General features: G+C 41.3%; 1 long non-coding RNA gene across 2 annotated transcripts in view; it reads left to right on the plus strand.

The window, feature by feature from the left end:
• LOC120406779 overlaps positions 1-10106 on the plus strand; it is a 40814-nt gene extending 30708 nt beyond the window's left edge. The window contains exon 4 of one of the 2 annotated variants that reach the window (XR_005599577.1): positions 9995-10106. This is a non-coding gene — a long non-coding RNA (uncharacterized LOC120406779). Of the gene's footprint in view, positions 1-5365; positions 5535-9994 lie in introns of those variants that run through there. The other variant, XR_005599576.1, reaches the window with a different exon arrangement.
• The last annotated feature ends 9388 nt before the right edge of the window (positions 10107-19494 follow it).

Genomic DNA, 19494 nt, shown 5'->3' on the forward strand with positions numbered 1-19494 from the left:
TTCAAATCTCCTGGTTGCTAAAGTAGTAATACCATCTGATCCATACAATTATTTTTCAAATGCTGGCCCTTGAAACCCATCAGCCTCTTCTGTCCTATCCTTTCTGTCTGCCAAGTGCCTGTTTGGTATGAAATTGTTGACAAAACACTGGTGCTATACAGCTTCTATTTAATTTTTGACTGATTTTTTTTTCTACTGTAGGAGCTCATTGACAATGGCTAGAACACACTGCTTGCTTTCCCAAACTTTGTGTTTATTTCCCCTAAGATCTTGCCATCTGCTGTGCTCAGCTGCCCAAATAAGTAAAATTTTCCATCTCTTACAGCTTCTCTGCTGCAAACATTATCTGTTCCCTCAGTCTTTCCAGCCTTCATCAAGTTCTCTGTGCCCAATTCATCTTTTAAATAATATGGATCACAACTTGCCATGTTACTACAAGCAGACGTATTGACTCTGGCATAGAGCTGAGGATATATCGACACAAAATTCATTATATAGAACAGGGGTCAGCAACCTTTCAGATGTGGTGTGCCAAGTCTTTGTTTATTCACTTTAATGTAAGGTTTTGCATGCCAATAATACGTTAACCTTTTAGAAGGTCTCTTTCTATAAGTCTATAATATATAACTAAACTATTGTTGTATGTAAAGTAAATAAGGTTTCAGAATGTTTAAGAAGCTTCATTTAAAATTAAATTAAAATGCAGAGCCCCCGGACTGGTGGCCAGGACCCGGGTAGTGTGAGTGCCAATGAAAATCAACTTGCGTGCCACCTTCGGCACCCGTGCCATCGGTTGCCTACCCCTGATATAGAATTTCAGATACTATTTAGAGGGCAACCAGTCTGGACAACAGACTAATGCATAATGTTCTGTGCATGTGTGTTCCTTATTGGTCTGTCTTACCTATCACTTACACCTGCCTTATTGAAGGGAAGCTGTGTTGCAACCCCAAGTGATCAGGCCCCCTCCAGAATCATGCAATTGGCTTCAGACTAATGCGATTTTAAACAATATAAAATGTGGGGGTTCTTCTGTTTTTTTGAATCAAGTTGAGCATTGGCCTGCTAAACCCAGGGTTGTGAGTTCAATTCTTGAGGGGGCCATTTAGGGAACTGGGGTAAAAATCTGTCTGGGGATTGGTCCTGCTTTGAGCAGGGGGTTGGACTAGATGACCTTCTGAGGTCCCTTTCAATTCTATGATATTCAAGCTTTTCCCTGCAGACTTAATTTTTTTTAAAATACTAAATGAAAGCTGATATTTTCACAAAATAACATGACCCCATGAGCTAAAAAAAATCAAACGTCAGGTGACTCACAATAAATCATTAGAGTTGGCAACTCTGGTAGCTACATTGGGGTAGATTCTTCTCTCACGTATGTTAGTGTAACTCCACTGACTTCCACAGAGTTACTCCTGATTTACACTAGTGTAAGTGAGAGAAGAATGCCCTATGTTTTCATACAGTATACATCATTTATAATGGGAGTAGGTACCTATTAAGTATACCAAATTGTTCAACTCTTGGAATGCGCTTGTGTGGTGTTACTGTACCAAACTCAAATAACTTTTTAAAAAGGAGGAAAAAGAGGGGGATTAGGGGCAGCGGTAATAGAGAACTGAATATGTAGACAGTAAAACAGGTGTTGCTGACTAATCTTGCAGGCCTGCTTAACTCTCTTTAGGCATATCCTCCCTGCAAAATTGCAAGCTCGTCCTGAGGTTGTTTTTGGGTGGCTTTGACCGGTAATCCTCTTTGAAAGAGAATGAATCACCTAATGGCAGCTCTAGCTTGATTGTGTGAGATTGCTTTTTCGCTTTGATTTGAAACATATTACAAAATAGAAATGTGGCCTAGAAAAAGATATAAAAGCTTGTGTTCCATGCAATCAGATGCTTATAAAAACAGAACAGGGACATTGTTTAGAATCCTGGCAAATACTAATTCCAGAATTATATGCACAAGGTCAGGTTATCCATTGGCAGACCTTGCTCCACAAAGTCAGTTTCCCAGGAGGCATTTCCCCCATTCTTCATTTATTTCTCTCCTCGTGTTGATTTACAGTGGAGGAAGAGGCTGAGAGAAGCTGGCAGCAGGATGAAGACATGAGTATTGCTTACATGTAGATTCCCAAGGGCTCCCATCAAACCTAAAAAAGAAACAGTGGAAGAGGATGTGGCTGACTTCTCACAGGCCGTGCAAACTATATCCTGCCTGTGGCTAGGCCAAATCTTTCACATGTTTTTAAAGCCTTTAAAAAAAATTAAATGCAGGGGAGGTAAAGTATGAAACTTTCTATATTCTCACCCCAACCCTGCCACCATGGGACATAAATAAAAAATCCTTAGATGATATAATGCTTTGGCACCCCTTCTCCACTAGATATATATATACACGCTACACACTTGTGCCACTAAGTACCTCTTATTTCAAATCTAGCATTCTTCAGTGGGACTGCTGCTGTCAGCGCAATGTTAGAAGAAGAAAGTCTCGCTGTATGTCAAGTCGTTTTTTGCTTCCCCAATGTGATCTGGCTGTTTGTCCCACAAAGCACAGGTTTCTTTCTGCTGCTGTATTAAACTTTTCTGAAATGTCTTCATATCACATTATGTAGTGTAACAGAGTGTGAAATAACCTCTTGACACTTGCTTTAGTTTTGTCAAGTTCTGTTTACAAATTCAAAAGGACCTGACATAAATAGCTGTCAACACTTACTTATTACTGCTGCGACTCACTCCACCTCGAGAGTTTTGGTACACAGCAAGTAGAAAAACATCAGCATTAAAATCTTATCTCAAAACCTGGAGTAATTGTTCAGCTCCTTTTCAATTAGCTTGCACAGTAAATCTAATCATGTCACTCAAGACACCAATGCTTGGTTGCCAGAACAGCTGTGGAACGATACTACCCCATTAGCTTGTGGCCCTGCACCAACAGCCATGATTCAGAGAGGACTGATACAAGACACTGTTGTAAAAAGGCTTTTCTTTTCCTTTAAATTACCACTACAGCTAGGTAAAGCTTTCCTTACCTGGGAGAAGGCAGCAAAAAGGAAAGAACATTAGTGAAAATAAAGAGCTGGCTTGTTTCAGCCATGTGTTCCCGTCATACGTGTGTAAATCTCTGCTGTGTCATGAAATTTCCTGAAAGTCAACAGAAAAACACTTTATTTGGATAATGTAACAGGGTGTCTATCCCATTTAAAGGGTAGTGAGGACTAGGGTCATCCAACCCCTGATCCATCCAACCCATTGCTCCTTTAAGGTTACAGCAATTCTGGAGCAGACAGAGGCTTAGGGAGTGGCAGAGGCAGATGATTGGGCAGAAAGAGTGATCCCGGCGTAACATTTAATGGCTGGGTGAAAAAACCCAAACTACTGTTCCTTTAAGGGCCTCAGACCAGGACCCTCATAGGGTAGGGTGGGACAAGGTTCCTCTCTCTCTCTTTCTCTCTCTCTCTCTCAGAGCCAACTGGGACCAATTCTGGTTAGGAGGACAGTATATAGTCTGCCTCCTCCCTTGTAATGAAAGAGATACTAGTAGGAGAAAGACTACAGCTTTCTGACCTCATCCAGCCCAGAGGAAAGCAGTGAGATGGTGTGACCTGGCCTTCAGGTGGCGAGGACGATTGGAAGCATGCACCTCAGCAGAGATGCTGGGCAGGCAGGCTGGGGGTAGGAGGAAGGACTTTGTTATGAAGGTGTTTTGAATTCTGTTTGAAAGGCTGGTGGCAGTCTGGGTGGACCTGGGGGGCAGTAATTTAAAGGGGCAGCTGGAAGAAGCTGGTTTAGGGCTGAATCATAGTACACCCCGAGGAGGACTGTGGGGGGGCCCTGAACCAGGGGGAAGCAGTGTGTGAGTCCAAGGACCAGATAGGCTCTGTGGAGCAGGGCTGGATACTGGTGAGCTGGGGGAGCCTCCCTGAACTACAACACAGCCACAATAAGGAGAGCTGTGTAATTCCTTAACCAAAGGAAGGGGAGTTTAGACCAGGGCAGGAAGAGAATCCAGAGGAAAGACTCTCCAGAGAGGCCAGGGCTACAGTGGGACTGGCAGAGCTCCCTGGCCCAGAAGGAACTGGAGTACATGAAGTCCTGGAGTAGAGATGAGTTGGACAACCCAAGAGGGATGGGGTTGGGCCTGAAGCCCAGTGGAGACTATATTTTGTAAAAATTTAATAAATTAAACCCTAAGAAGAGGAACGCTGCATTAAGTATGCTGGACCGTTGTTAAGAGATCCAGGAGGAAACTGAGAGTGGGCTGTCTGCAGGGTCATGCTGTGCCATAAGGTGTGTGCTTCATAATTTTAAATCCCTGTATGTTGATTTTGGGGCCGGAAGGGTGCAGATTCTAATGACGTCCATGTCCAGTTTCAGTAGGGGAGTGTCTGACTATAACTTAACAATTGGCATTAATATGGAACATCAATATACTGAGGTACAAATAACATCCTTCATCCAAAGAACCCAACAATTATTACAACTGGATTCAAATTATGGTCTAGATGCTGGATGCCCTGACATGGGAAAGAAAAAGCTCAGGTCTTGCCTCCTCTTGTGTACTGATGTGGTGGATAACTAGGATACTGGTATTTGTACTCCTTCCAAGGAGGAAGACTAAACCAGAGACCTCCCCCCACCTCTCTAAGGCTGACTGTCAGAGGCATAGCAACAATGAACAGGAATGTCTTACTTGTTTGAAACAACAGGGAGCTTCATGTAGGCAGAATGTGATTTCCCAGTTGAATTAAGGCAGGAAAGTAGGACTAACACCTATTTGCAGGAAAAGTGCATGGGATTTTTAATGACCACAAGGGGGATCTCAATTTTACATCACATCTAAAAGGCAGCAACTTGGTTCCTCTAGCATTACTTCAGTGCTGACTTGGAAAGAAGAGTGACACCTTCTGAATTGCCAAGGCCACTGATTTCAGTGACAGTATTCTACCCAGGGTTTAGTACATAAGATTAATTCAGCCCTGTTGTAAGCATGTGAAACTGCTGAAATGTATGGTTTAAATTAAGGTCTGGGGTGAACCAGTGGTTTCAGAACTTTATACCAAGGCTGAATGGGGCCCAGGCTCTTTGATAAAGCATAAGATAAAATGTTTTATAACTATGATTATGGCCAGGTTCCCTATGGCAAGAATATTCAATTGCTTAATGGCCTACATTCACCCATCAGTCAAACAGATAACTGGCAAGAACCTAGCCTAGCAGTGATAGACCATGAGAAGTGTCCTGGACTCACTTCATATGGACAGGTCCTACTGTTGCAGGGCCATAAAACAGAGAGGTCCATTGTTTTACTGTAAGCTATTTGTCAGACATCTTCTGAAAAACACAATTCTGTATTTTCTCCACAGCATGCACATTTCTCTTCCTTATACTTACTGAGCATGGAGCTGGGAAAAGGATTCACATGGTCGGCTGAAGGTGATGACACGTTTGCTCCTGCATCAAATTGATTTTTTTGTTGGAGGAGGCAGTGACAAATGTGATATTCAGCTATCAGGTGTATGACTTGCATGGATGAGAAGCTGATATGTTGTCAACCTCCTTTTTGAAGACCAGGTTGCGCCTAGTAGGCATATGCCTATGACTGAGCTGAACCACTCTAGCACGAACCCTAGAAAGTGCCTGGTCATGGCTCCGTGGCCATTTTGGTGTGGCTTGAGCTCCAGGGAGAAATTACATCAGTTAAATCTATAGTGGGTATATCTCTGACAGGACAGTTGGAGGGAGCTCCAGAAGGGAATTGTTGCAGACTTTCCTTCCCTCTACATTGTCCTAAGAGTTTTATGGTTGAGGGGGCAGTCTGTCCCACAATGTTGAAACAGTGAAGTTCACTATGATTCATTAAGAAACACTGGTGCCTCAGAAAAAAAATACAGGCTTCAATGTTTCTGGAGCATTAGCACCCCCATCTTGTTCAACTACAAAAATAAAGCACTCTGTCTTTGACCTTACATCTGCCCCTTTACTTTACAACTGTATGCAGCAGCAGAAGTGTGTTCAGTGGAGTCCGAAGAGCTCATAGTCACTTCCAGGTTAAACCAGCCCATTGGAGATGAATGCTGCTAAAAGAAATCTGAAAATATTTGTTCCCATTTTACATGACCTTGCTTTGGCTGTGCTTGCACCCTTTAGGGTTCCTGTTTGCAAATATTCTTGTGCATATTCCAGCTTTACAAGTGTGAGTACATAAAAAAACTAATCTGAAGTTTGAATGCTTGAATATTCCGCAAAAGTAAATTCAAAATTGCATAACTAATCGGTGAATTCAAATTTCAAATTTCCAGTTTTATACTTGAATGTACACTTCATAGCTTTTTAAGGCCCGGAGAGACCCTTAAGATGATCGAGTCTAACCTTCTGCACAAAATAAGCCAGTTATTCTTGCACTGAGCCCAATAATTTTTTGATGAAGTAAACAATATCTTTTGATAGATATCCAGACTTGCTTTAAATCTTCAAGTGATGGAGGACTTACTATATTACCTGGCAAGCTGTTCCTCACTGTTAAAAATGCGTCTTATCTCCAATTTGAACTTTGCTGGCTTCAACTTCTAGCCATTGCATCTAGTAATTTGAAATCTGAAATGCATACTTTTCAAGTACATAACTCATTTAATCCGGGAAGCAAAACTATTCCTTGTGATGTGGGAGTGGAGAAGACTGATGTGGCAATGTTTTGCTCTCCCTCTGCCCAGGTGACTACTCAAGATACAAGGCAGAGAAGAATCAGACTGAAAGTCTCTTGTCAAACACAACACTGCCTCCAAAAACCCTGAAAAAGACGTACCAGAAAGTTGCAGGCACAATAGGAAAGGGCTGTCCTAAAGTACATTTTTACTTTTAACAGTATGAAATAAAATAAATGAAAGAAAAGAGAGGCATGTGCTATGTTTGACTTTTTCCCAACAATTTCTATAAACTAAAGATCCTTCTCCCTTTCCCCCGCTTAGATGTGTGATTCAAAACTTGAAGAAGCAAATCCACCCAATTCCTTAGCAATTATCTTTCCTTCTTTCTCTTCTTCCATTTCAGTGTGAATTAAGGACCATACAAACTTTTTTACTGTATGTCTAACTATTGCAATAACGCACATTACCTGAATCTGTATATAGTGGAATTTCGATACCCACAACTTCCAATATTGCCTCAGCTAAATTTCCACTGATGACCTAAGACAGGATTTAAACTCAAGACTTGAGAGTTAAAAGGTTAGAGCCTCAGTATTCTAATATTTATCATATGGTCCTACCCAATTAACATTGTCCTCTATTGTTATTCTTTCTTCCCATTGATCTTAAAATTATTGCCAAACCTCAGCAGTTTCTGGAGTGATATTGTACAGCTTGTCTGGGAAGTCTCAATGCTGATGGAAGCTGGCTGCTGTGTGTGTTGCTGTTGGCAGGAATTATAGATTTAGAACTGCAATCAAAAATTGAGTTTTTATTTAGGAAAATCAGAGGTTTTTTTTAAATCTCAAACTTCTTTATTTGAGAGCAGCATAATCAGATTCTACTTGGCCATATATTTGGGTGGATGCTTCAAAGGCAGAGTTAAAGGCAACTCAAAATATACTCCTACTAGGAAAATTGTACTCTGCTTGATAGAAGGCAGTTTAGAATTAAGAGACTCTGGAATGTATTGGAAAGTGCTTCTGGATACTACGAGCATATGTTTAGGGAATGTCCTAAAATGGCAGAGTTTTGGGAAAGAATCTTTGGAAAATGCGTTCACATGGCCCTCCCTATTTCTGCCTGCTGTGAGCTATCACTGAACTGAGAAAGGGATTGAAAAATAAAGAATAAAAAAAAGTAAAACGTGGCTCAGTACATGTTTAATGACAGCCAAAGTACCACTGTACTAAACAGGTACCAGAAATCCGAGATTGTTCCGCTAGAAAGAGACAATATACAGGGTTACAGGAGACAATCCTATATATCAAGGGGAGACTAAGTGACCTACTGTAACAGGACTTTTCTGTAATATTCTTCTCTATGCTTCAGTGATGGGAGAAGAGCCAAAACAATCAGATCCCAGAGGGTAGAGGGGAACAGTGCCTGCTTTGCTTGCTTTCCTCCCACCTCTGGCTCCTATCCAGAGCTCTGTAGTGTTAAGTTTTGAGGGTGCAGGAGTGAGAGGGCATAGACCAGGACAGGCACAGCTATTCTCCATTGTGTATTCCGTGGGCTCAGTTGTGGCTATCAGAGTGACTATATGATCAAGTGTTAATTCAGACACACATTCTCTTGCATAGCTCCTACAGCACAACTGTACAGGGAGTCAGACAATGGCAGCATGATGATGCTACCCAGAGTAATGGAGCGCGCAAGGTGACTGTTTGGATAAACTCCCATTCTGCAGGGCTGGAGTAGAAATGAGTTTCAAATCATAGTTTCCTCCTCTTCTGTGGGATGCAATATTTCCGAGATTCTATGATGCAGATCCTCCACTGATAGAAACGGTTATAGTTCCAGTGACTTCAATGGAGCTATGGCAATTTACACCCAGTGGAGATTCTGCTTCGTATCTTTAACAGAAGCATCCTGTTATGAATAATCATATCCAATTACAAATTAACCATTTTGGACACCATTTGGGGACCTTTTCTAGATTATATTAGTGGTTCTTGGTTTTTACCTTTTTTGTTATAAAGTTCTTCTTCCCTCCCATTGTTTCTTCTTATCCACTTTCTCCTGTCTTCAATCCCCTGGATAAAATTGATAACATTTTTAATTTTATTTAACGATACATGTAAAGCAAAGTTCCTTCTTTTCCTTTATTGACGTCATAAGCAATTTTGCAAATTTATTTTCACTTTTTCCGGGTTGGGGATACTTGTGTTTATGTGATAGTCAATAAAAATATTATAAAAGAATATACGTATTAACAAAAACTTTATATTAAGGTATATTTTTAAATGATTTCTTGTTTTTAAATCATATAAGATGGTACAGCAGGCATTGTAGACTCTTAAATCCATCTTTTAAACACAGTCTCTAACTAACCAATATTTTACAACAGGTTTTGTTACAGCATACTGTGAAATATGGATTCAGCTTTTATTACTAATAGGTTTTAACATGCTTCTGTCATTACAGAAATCATCTGCTTATAGTACTAATGAATATTTTTTTATTTTTGACATCAAGTCTTGCTACTTAATTCAAAACCTGCCTCCTTGTACAGATATTCTCCAGCAAGAATTAAATTCACCCCTGTGCAAAAGGTCAGCATGAGGCCAAAGCACCATTTAAATCCTATTTAGCCCTTATTCCAAAGACTTAAATGGGACTTATTTGGTATATGGCCTTGTGTTCACCCTCTGCACAAGGGTGAAATTCACCTTAGCTGAACTGTAGAGGGGCTCACAACAGCGTTTTGGAAGACAACCAGCAAGAAATTATTACACTTTGGGATACTTGTGAACTCAAGGGAAGGATAGAGAAATATTTCCGTCTTAGTCAGAAAGCAGTGTGATTACAAAGCACCTCCTAACTAGCATTATGTATTAGAAATGGTAAGATAGTGAGAATGACTGGTTGAAATATACTGTGTACAGATGGTTAGTGCAGTGCAGGAGAATGAGGCTATTTATAGAATGAATGTGCAGTCCGCCAATAAAATGTTTCATTTTGTAAATAAAACGTACCCACTGAATGCTTTTCAACTGTGCTGGTGCTGTATTATGAACAGTTCTAATCCTACTGGATTGTAAGAACCACTGGGTAAATTTTTTAACAACTCAGTCTGGGCGAAAAGATTTATGTATGTGTTGATGTGCTGAATGTCTCTGAGTAAGCACAGAACACTGAAACTCTTTTTCAGGGGGGGGGGAGGAAAATAGTCTGCAGTTCATGGGATTCTTATATAAAATACAAGAAGCTGAAAATCATTTGAAAAAGCAATTTGATTGAAGGACAAGTTCTCTGGCATGCCTGGGGATTTAGATTTTTAAATGACATCTTTTTTTTTTTTTTGAGATATTGACATCCTTATCCTGAAGCTGTTCTGCGTGTGAAGACCTCTACACCTGCACAGAGTCCCACTGAAGTCATTGGAGGTTTCCCAGGAGGTTCCAGGGTTTGCAAAGAGCAGTTTACAGGTTTAGAGCCTAAATTTGCATTAGTTGTTTAGAGTTTGTGGTCACTTAGCTGTCTGATTCTCATTTGCACTAAAGCATTTTACCTCAATGAGAGTGTAAATTACACCTTTTTAAAGGCCCCTTTGGGTGTAAATGAGAATCAGGACCTGAAATACATAAATTACAAACCACCAGTATGTGTAAGTTACAGAGCAATTCTATTCATTAAAGCTCCTTAGATTTTTACGTAATCTTCAGGCTTCAATGCTTTGCTTTGTAAATATGAGTATTTTATAGCTGCAATCAGAGATCAGGTTGTTCTGTCCTTTCTTCCATTAAAAAGTTCTTTGGAAAAGGCATAGCTTGGGAGATCACTTAGCAGAATGCACGTTCTATTCTGTGCTCCTTTTCATACTCACTCTGATTCTCTAAATAATAAATCATAGGACACATTTTGTGTTTGGTTAGAGGTGCGTTGTGTTATTTTGCAACTAAATTGAACTTTTGAATGTTTGTTCCTTAAATATTAACTTATTTTGATTAATCATCTCACTTCTGAAACCCATTATGGTCTGCTGTTACTGTTGAGGCTGGGGTTGGCAGTGAGGACATCTGAATAAATCATTTCCTCCAAGATATGTTCCACAGACGTTACCCTGAAATTAGTGGGATTTCATCTATATTTCTTTCTGGCTTTAATAAAGCCAGCAAACATAAATAATTTATTGCATGTTAATAAAACCAACTAAACCTCCCTTCTTTAGAAAAAAACACATCCAAACTTTTCAGTTTGTTGTAGGCTGGGGGGGAAGGAAGCAGAGGAGAGGATAGGAGGGAACAGAAAAGCATTTTGGGTAATGTCCACCTTAAGCATCCCACTTTATTTCAGAATTCCTGCAGCTGTTGCCACACCAAGCAGTTTTTAACACTGCAGCAGGATTAAGTCAGACCATGTATTAGAAAGTTTATAATACAAAGTTATGTCCCCAAACTTATTTCCTTCTTGCGAGTATTGTCTGTTTCTCTCTCAACACATATCTGCTAGCCATGATGGTTGCTCCTTTCTATAAAAATAATCCCTTTTCTTTTTTTACTTACTGATTCCTGGAAGGCTTTATTATTCATTTAGATAATACTTTAAAACCCCTTCAGAAATTCCGTGGCCCTTACACACGCCAAAATCCCACTGAAATCAATGCCTGATTAAGAATTGCAGGATTTGATCCCTGGGGAATGCTAACTACTCTTGACAAGATTGTGGCTTTAAGCCACTGTTTGCATTGGGGAAAGACTGTAGTGGCAGCCACTCCTGGAGGTTTTCTCCCTAATGTTTTTGGAAGCACAGACCTAAGCAGCCCTTGCTGTTTAATAGCCCTTTTACAGCTCTGCAGACCAGTAAAGGGAGGCAGGATGTTGCCTTTCCTTCTCTGAGGGATCTTAGTGCTGCTGTCTGCACCAAACTTTCCCATTCTTGGCACAGCAAAGCCTGGTCTACCCATACTTTCCCACTGGTTTAACTAAAGATGTGATTTATTTTTTAAACACATTTAGTTAAATAGGTGCTTCTTTCTGTGTGACCACTTAAACTGATTTAAAACTGGCTTATAGGGGTTTAGCTTGCATTCATGAACTTATAGGGGCAAACCAAATGGCTATAAACAGTTTTAAACTGATATGTGTTCACACAGGGCTTTGCAGTGATTTCTTTAAACCAGTGCATATGTGTGTGTCCTGACAGTTCAAAGATGGAGATTTTGCCTGACTTCTGTGCAGTGAGAAAGTTCCTTTCACATTTCCCCTCAACTTTGCACACCTGTTAAGGCTAGAGACCCAACTTAGGGATATGTTTTACACTAGAGATTTATTCAAGCTGCAGCTATTCATTCCCTTCCCGTGACTACAATCAGAGCTTCTTTTGGTCAAGAACTGGTTTTATTGCAAAGGGGCATAATGGGGTTATTTTTTAAAACTGTCACTTTTGTGGAATTTTTTCTTTCACATGTCTTCCTTTCTGTGATTATTCCATGGTTACTTTCAAATGTTGTCTATCCCGTTCTGTATTGTCACATACAAGTACATATTGCCCATGGCACTCCTACAACTATTATTACTCTTTTTGCACTGATTCAGCAACACAGTTCCAAGTTAGCCCACATTCCTTCCATGGCTTTCCCTTCTGATGCTGTTGCTTTCATTCTGTCCTCAAAATTGACACGGTTCCATTATTATACCCTTACGCCCTCTGTACACTATCTGGTTCTTTATTTAAACTATTGCCTGCATTTGTGTGAAATTCACCCGTATGCACAGGGCCCCACAATGCCATAAGCAGCAGTTAAACTCCACTAGAAGATTTAGGGCCAAATTCAGGGCCTAGATAAGTAGCTGAGCCAGATGCCAGACAGGTACAAGCAAGGAGTAAATCCTCTCATAGGTCATGGAACAACTATGAGCTGCCAAGACTACTTCAGTACAATGGTTGAAGTAGCCACAATAGGTGCTTCTGAAGCCTCCACTAGGGGAATGGGAAAGATGTGAGGACATGCATACTGGAACTTGCCATGTGGCCATAGAGCAGAGTGAGTATCCATACCCACACACTTCCTGCATGCCCTTCATCCAGCTCTCCTTTGTGCAGTGGAGCAGTACTGGTTTGCTTGACAAGGCAGCCCCCCTTCAGATTTGTGGAAGACAATTGGTTTGGCTTGTTAATGAGGGACTCAAGGGGTGCGTGGAACTTTGTGCAGGCCCATTGCTCTGAAATAAATGTTACCCTATAGGCCTTAAACAAGATAGAAGGTAGAACCTCACAAACTTTGCCTGAAATATATAGACTATGGGTTCTCACCCTAATTGTCATGATCCTCCTCCTTCCTCCCATATTGTTAAAGGGGAATGAGGCATCATAGTTCAGGGCAGCTGCACCTGTATTTCTCTTTAGTGGCCCAGCAAGGGAACCCATTCTCAGTCTTCCAGTTCCCCAGCTGTTGCCTTTCTGGGTGAAGACTGCATCTCACTGCCTTCTGCCTGGGGTATGTCCATGCTGATCCGTTCCCTGCCTTCACTGTGCATTTCCCAGCACAGACAGGTTGCCCAAGGACACCTGCTTGCTTTCTCTTCAGAGATGCTTAACGGGTGTAATTGCTACAATTATAAGGTACCACACAGTTCTTTGTATGCCAGCCTACTTTATTAAAAGAACCTACATGTACTGTATGCTAATAAGCTTACCACAGGTAACCTTGACTTAACATGGATTCTGGCAGTAGCACTCCATCAACCCTCCTACCTCAGAACAAGGACTCAGTCTGTCTAACCTGATCCTAAGGCTTGGGGCCCTCTATGCACCAGGGGTCCTGTTATTTGCTAAACCAGGAAGAAGGCCCTGCACTAGTTTAAAACCAGACTATTTATCCAAAAATCCTTTCTTTGTCTATTGGTCCCTGGAGAATCCAGTTTGAACTGGCATATGCATCTCTCTCCAGGGAGGTGGCTTCAAAGTGTTGATAATGCAGGAATTATATTAGCGTCCCCCCGCCCTGCTAGAGAATGTACATACAATGCTACAACACCAAATATACAATTGCATTTTTAATACAATGTACCTCAAGGGTATTAAGACTAATTCAGTAATGTTTACCTTAATTCCATAATGTTGTTAAGGATAGTAGGGGGATCTGTTCACATGAGATGGATCCTAGTTCTGGTCTGGAAAAAGTGTCCCAGTATGGAAAAGTTTGAGGACTACTTATGTATACAGAAAACAGCATGTCCCTATGAGCGATAATCAATAGCTATTATGCAGCTCTTACTGCCAAAATAACAGTAAATCCTACCAAAAAACAGTAGAAAGTTCTCTATTTAAAATCCATGTTATGAAGCAGAGAGGAGAGTCTTTTGTCTCCCTCCTTTTCAGAGCATGGCTTTGAAACTATCGGGAGCACTTGCAACTGAACTGAAGTAATGTCCAAATAGAAACAAGTCACAAGGTCAAGGCCTCGCTGCACCCTTGATAGAGCAGTCATGCATTTTAGCCCTGCCATGCTTGTATCACATTGTGTAGCAAGATGATAGATCTGATAAATGGGGTTTTTACTTACTTTTGTGCTATGAAATATGAATGTTATGACTTTTAAAAAAAATACCTGAAAACAGAAATTGTCCATTGGAAGGGAAGACCAAGCTTATGCAGCAGCAGCATAAACAAACACCGCTACTGAGTGGATGAAAATGGAATGGGGGGGGGGAACACAGTAAGGTCAAAAACATAGAAATAAATTAACAGAAGATTAAAAATAATAAAACATTTTTTGACAGTTTCTAGAAGTACTATAGGCATATAGGGTACTATCTGACCCTGAATTTCATCACACAGCATTAGTGGCAATCATGTAAATAAGACCTAATTTTAGTCCCATCGGCAAAGCCTGAGTAATGGGATTTGCCTGTGGATAGTAAGTATAGGCTGGGAGGACTGAATCCTACCTCCCAGTGAGGCCTTCCAAGTAGAACCCAGGATATACATGCATGGAGCCTGCAATGACAACTGCGGATGTGGGCAGCATGACTTGACTGACTATGTCTTTCTGTTCCTAGAGGAATGTAGGGCCTTCACCACTGCTTTCCATCTTTCATGGTCTCTTGCTGCAGTCTTAGCTTCTTCCCATGTCATTTTGATAGCTTTCAATCCTCAATAATGATGCTCCCCACTTCATGAAGTTGTTGCCCAGGAGATCTGTGCTGTGCATGAACCCACTGGCCACACCACATTCCTAACATACTTCTCCCTCCCTCTGTTCCAGAACAGAATGCTGCCAGAGTCCTACTCCGCAGCACAGAGGTAGCTGTGGAAGCTACTGCATTGGTAGTCTTATGCATCCTGTATGTAGCTTGAGGATTTTCCCAATCAAAGAGTAACAGAAGGAACATAGTTGTGTTTGAACATTTTGTACTGATTGAGCACTGACTTCATTTTATTAATTCAGAATAGTAGCTACTCCCACAACTACTGTTGCTATCCCAACAAGCTAAAAATCCATGCTGTAGTTTGCATTTGTCACTGTGGCATTCTGTACCTCAAAGCAATACCCTGGAACCCCCCCATTCAGCACTGTCATATAATTATGATATGTTTTGTAGAAAGTATGCCTTGTGAGGTATCATTTTGAAAGTCTTGAGCTGTTGAACATTAGTATCCTGTTGGATTGTATGAGCTATTGTATGACAAGTCATGAAGTTTTGTTATGTGTATGTTACAGAAATAATGTTGTGAGGTTGGGAATACCCACAACTAGCCTTTCAGGTGCAACAATGGAGTAGCCAGATGTGCTGATGGCCTGTTAAAGGGAATCCACACTCCCAGCGACCATCCGAGAAGACTTCTCAGAGAAAGCACATAGACATGGAGAACATTTGACCAATGGGGGTGGACCCTCACATCACAAGCATAGATCTTTCCAGCAACCTGGAAGAAACTATAAAAGAAAGGGAAGTGACATCATGACTTGGCCTCACTCCTCCCACAACTCAACACCTGGAAACACATCTAGAGGACAAAGATTTTTAAATGAGGAGAGTGGCCCTGGGTGGAGGAGAGTTCCAGCCTATCTATTCAAGATTTGTGACTTATTTGTACCATCTATCAGGGTGAGACACTGCTTGATTCAAATCCTGTCTTGTTTATGGAACTCAAATTTTATTTCTTAGGTAACCAACTTTGATCTCTATGCTTACTACTTATAATCACTTAAAATCTACCTTTCTGTAGTTAATAAATCTGTTTTATATTTTACCTAAAACAGTGTGTTTTGGTTTAAGTGCTTGGGAAATCTCAGCTCAGATTACAAAGGCTAGTGCAGGGGTTCTCAAACTGGGGGTCACGAGGTTATTACATGGGGGGGTCGTGAGCTGTCAGCTTCCACCCCAAACCTCACTTTGCTGCCAGCATTTTTAATGTTAAATATATAAAAAAGTGTTTTTAATTTATAAGGGGGGGTCACACTCAGAGGCTTGCTGTGTAGGGTTACCAGATAGCAACTGTAAAAAAACGGGACAGGAGGCAGGGGGTAATAGGCTCCTATCTCAGAAAAAGTCCCCAAAAATGGGACTGTCCCTTTAAAAACTGGACATCTGGTCACCCTAGCTATGTGAAAGGGGTCACCAGTACAAAAGTCTGAGAACCACTGGCCAGTGTATGCCCTCTCCACAGGGATAGACTGGGTAATAAATTTACACAGGTCATGCTTCTAACTAGGGCAGGACAGTATAGGCTGAGGAATGTAAGGCTGAGGAGCTGGGAGGAATTGGCTGGAGCCTCTCTATTGTTGGTTCATGAGTGGCTGGGACAAGCGTAACTCAGTTGAATGTGTCCCTGGCTGTGGATGTCTGAGTAAGTGCAGTACCTGCCAGAGGTTTGTAGCTTGTCACAGCATCACAGTGTGAGAGGGATACCCCAGCATGGTGGGACAGAGGGCTCAGCAGTGCCACAGTTCAGGTTGCACCCTGGGAACCCCGTCACAGTCACCCTTTTTGTATTTAGTGCAGTGAATGTATATCTCACATTCTCACAGCTATAGGTTAATAGCAAGCAACAACGTATAGCTTCAAAAACAAACAACTCAAAGAATGGTAATTCACACGCATGAAGTTGGCCACAGCCACACATATGGTTTCCTCTTGCACAGGCTGTACAGGTTCTTTTGCTCTGTCAGCCAAGGCATTCCTCTGCTACAAGTGGTACTCTGTCCCTGTCACTATAGCTTCCTTAAAAAACAGCAACAAAGAAAGAAGATTTAAAAAACAAGCAAACAACCCACCAAAATCACAGTACAGGACAGAGGAGCAGGCATCTGTCAATAATGGATTGTCTACACATGCAGTTATTCAGGAACAGTTACTCTTATATAACTTCATGCGTAGCTAATCTTATTCAGGAATAAGATTGCCTTGTTTCTGATTAGCTTAACCCACTGCATTAAACTAAACAGGAATAAGGCCTGGGAAATTTCACATGATCTGTCCAAAAAGGGAGCAAACCCCATGCACCTCTAAGAACAGGTGGGGCATGTGAAGGCCCTGTAGTTGCTCATGGTCTCAGTCAGAGAGAGGTGTAGAATGGTGTCTTTTCCCTTTGAGGTGTGTTACCTAGGGCTGTGATTAGGTGCATTCAAGGAAGACGTCTAAAGATCAAGACAACATGAGCAGTTGGGGCAAGGGTGCAGGTGGTAGACAGTCCTAGTGCTGGCTTCCACATGGAAGAATGACACACTTGAAAACTATTAATAGTAGCACTGGATATGTTCCTTCCCTTCTGAATGAATTAAGCCAGAGCTGTTGTACTGGCATCAATAAATAAATAACTTGCAGCAGGTGCTACCAGCTAGGCTGCCCCATTTCATTCCAGTTCAAGCGAACAGTGAGCCAGTTGTGAGGATGTTAAAGTGTTAGGAGAGAATAGTGGCTCTGGTTCAAGCATCAAGTCTATTAAGGAAGGAGATTACTACTCCAATTATAGTACCAGTGGACGTGAATAACTCTTTCTATGGAACAACGATGAGGGTTTCCTCACCAGCCAAAGAAATTTGGCTAGCAATAAACAAAGTTCAATGGACAGCTGCACAATATGTGCAGCATTGCTGATCCATTTACAGACCTTGCTACATGCCTACTGATTGACATACAGTAGGATGCAACCAGTCCACAACACATTTAAGCATGATTATTCCTGTTTTCCCTTTCTTCTCTTACTGTATTTTTCTATATCTACATCTCTGAAGGTTCTTAATACTGAGAAGTAAAAGAAAGGGGGATATAGGCATTTCTAGATTATTCTAGTGACACATTTTGGGTAGGAACTTTAGCAACATCAAGTTACCTGATTATCAGTAGTTGTTTTTTCTATTATTTTTTGTTCCAAAGCCAGTGAGATATTTTGACATTAAATCATTCTTTAACACAGGCCCTCCTACAATTAAAAGCTGTCTTCTATGCTTGTTATATGTGAAGGCCAGAAAACTAAATTCTTTTCACTCAGCAGAAAGAGCAAGGCCTTGATGCTGCCATGGGCTCTGTGAAGGTGGATGGAGGATCAACTGGAATGGTGCTATGTATGGGTACAGTGGGTTACAATGGTCCACCCATGTAAAACTCACTCCAGGGTGAGATTTTCAAAACAGCTCAGCATCCACCAATTCCCATTAAGGACAATGGAAATTGCTAGGTGCGGAGTGTTTCAATTTCAGGGTAATTGCACCTCTGTTCCCCCCTTTGTAGTTCACTCCAGGAATGTCTAGCCAGATCTCAGGGATCCACCCGTTACCTTGTCTCACTTCCTTCTGATGGGGCATTTTAAGGCTGCTCAGCTCCCTGCCTTACATTGTGATATCCCCAGCAAACCAATTTGGACCCTAACGGTTAGTGCCTGTGCATCGCTTTCTCTCCGACTATGAACTGCATATTGCCAACAATTACAGGTTACAGAGAAAACATAAAAAAATATGGAAGTTCCTATATTCATGCTAAGATCTTAACAGAGGTCACCTATCAGCCTTATGGGGGCCCTAGTAGGCCAAAGTCATTCCATCCCTTCTGCAACGGTTGGCACAGAAGGTCCTGTCTGTTTGCTGGTTCAGAAACAAGGGCCCCAGCCAGTGTAGACCCAGCCTTTCTATACCAAAAGACCTTTCTCTGTCTGTCAGTCTCTGGAAAACCCAGTTTGAACCATTTATGCAAGCCTCCCCAGGGGAGTGGTACCTCTCTGGAAGTGTTTACCACCTTAATCACCCTCCCTTCCTCACTGTTTTATAGTTCCTGGAGGCACTGTGGTAACCCCCCCCCCTTCTCCAAAATGCATATGATCCCTGACCAAGAGTGATACATCAGCTATTCATAAACTTAATACAGTATGTTCCTCCAAAGATATTGCATGCAGTTGCAATATCTGTCATACTGAGCCCTTTTGAAAATCGGTGCATGTGTGATAATATCTCAAAAAGATTGTTTGTGTGTGTATGTGCACACACACTTTAAAGTATCAGAGGGGTAGCCGTGTTAGTCTGGATCTGTAAAAGCAGCAAAGAGTCTTGTGGCACCTTATAGACTAACAGACGTATTGGAGCATGAGCTTTTGTGGGTGAATACCCACTTCGTCGGACACATGTCGGCATGTATCTGATGAAGTGGGTATCCCCCTCCCCGACATGCATCCGACGAAGTGGGTATTCACCCACGATAGCTCATGCTCCAATATGTCTGTTAGTCTATAAGGTGCCACAGGACTCTTTGCTGCTTTTACACACTTTAAAGAATTTTTAAGATTTGCATAACTTTTTATTTTTAATCAAGGCAGATTCAGAAATATATGTAATGATACTTCTTGAATTGCAATGCCATCATCAATAA

This window comes from Mauremys reevesii, linkage group 5, assembly GCF_016161935.1.
Source record: "Mauremys reevesii isolate NIE-2019 linkage group 5, ASM1616193v1, whole genome shotgun sequence".
NCBI lineage: Eukaryota > Metazoa > Chordata > Testudines > Geoemydidae > Mauremys > Mauremys reevesii.